This window comes from Ochotona princeps, chromosome 4, assembly GCF_030435755.1.
Source record: "Ochotona princeps isolate mOchPri1 chromosome 4, mOchPri1.hap1, whole genome shotgun sequence".
NCBI lineage: Eukaryota > Metazoa > Chordata > Mammalia > Lagomorpha > Ochotonidae > Ochotona > Ochotona princeps.
Genome location: NC_080835.1, coordinates 43,899,484 through 43,900,833, shown reverse-complemented (window position 1 = coordinate 43,900,833; position 1,350 = coordinate 43,899,484). Strand labels below are relative to the sequence as shown.

Below are 1,350 nucleotides of genomic sequence, written 5' to 3'. Positions count from 1 at the left end.
CTCCTTCTCCTGATATTTCCTTCGGTAGTGCTTCATACTACTTAATATTTCTGTTGGTCTGTGTCCCTCATCAGAGTATATGTGCCGTAATAACAGTGTACTCTCATGCCCAGATTGGGGCACAAGCATCTTTGCTGAGAAGCTGTGGCTCTTGTGGTCTCAAAGCAGCTCCAACCCCATTGCTTTTGTCCACTTTGCACAATCCATGTGCTCACTTTGTCAGCACATATACTGAAATTGGAATGATACAGAGAAGATTAGCATGGCCCCTGTGCAAGGATGACACTTTGCACAATCCTTCCCACACTTGCTACCACATTTCACACCCATCTTCCTCCCCAGATGCTTCATTTTGGTAAGAAATACACTCCTCTTGGTGCTTCTCATGGCTGTGTTCACTGGCACGTGGCTTAAAACCAGCACATACATGATCAGTTGAAGTGAGAGAAAGCTTATATGTGTTGAATCCTGGTGGCCCAACAGGGGCGGTGTCATGAGTTGGGGGTGGGAAGTAACACCTAGAATATGTTTCCTAGGGAACTGGAAGAATGAAATCAGGTGTTTGGGAAGGCTCTGGAGTTGGGAACTGGCCAGGCTTGTGGAAAGAGATAGAGACCTTTGGTGAAATCTTTCCCCATGAGCACTCCTCCTGTTAACAGAGGCTGCTAGTTGCCTAAAGTTCCTCATCATATTAGATTTGCAATTGAAACTGCTGAAGGCATGCAACCGTGGGGAGTCATGTGTCAGATGAGGAACAGTGAACATGCAAGAGAAACATACGTAGCGTGAGGTAAGTCATGGGAAACACCAGAAGTGGGCAGATAATTTCTGCCCATCTGAGAGTTGGAACTGAAAGATGGTGGGCATATTGACAGAATTCCCATAGTTAAAGCTTTAGTCTCACTCCACGCAATATCCGGTGGGATCCCCACTTCCCCACCTCTCAGCGTTTGACTAGATTGGAAATAAGGCCTTCAAAGGAGTAATTAAAATAAGGTCATCAAGGCAGGTCTGACGCCCAGATTTCTAGTGTCTTCTTACAACGGGTGAATTTGGACAAAGAGACAGGTGAGGAGGAAGGAGGAAGTGAGGACATGGGGAGAGAGACAGCTAAGTGACAGCAGGAATGGCTCTCACAGCCAAGCCACATCGCAGGTTGCCAGCTCACACCAGAGGCCAAAAGAGGCGAGGTTGGATCCTCCCCTGGCGCCGATGAAGCCTGACAGGCTGACATCCGCATTTCAGATTTCCAGATTCCAAAGTGGTGCTGTCCCAAGGCAGTCCCAAGGAGCTAATATACCTGAGAAGAAGCAGGCCCTGCTGCCACCTGTTTACAAAACCTAGCTTGGC

The 1,350-nt window shown here is 47.9% G+C and overlaps 1 non-coding gene across 1 annotated transcript; it reads left to right on the top strand.

Annotated features, from left to right (window-relative positions):
- Nucleotides 1-207: 207 nt before the first annotated feature.
- On the top strand, nt 208-311 carry LOC118759568 (U6 spliceosomal RNA). The gene has a single exon (XR_004996268.1). It is a non-coding gene; the product is annotated as a U6 spliceosomal RNA (small nuclear RNA).
- The last annotated feature ends 1,039 nt before the right edge of the window (nt 312-1,350 follow it).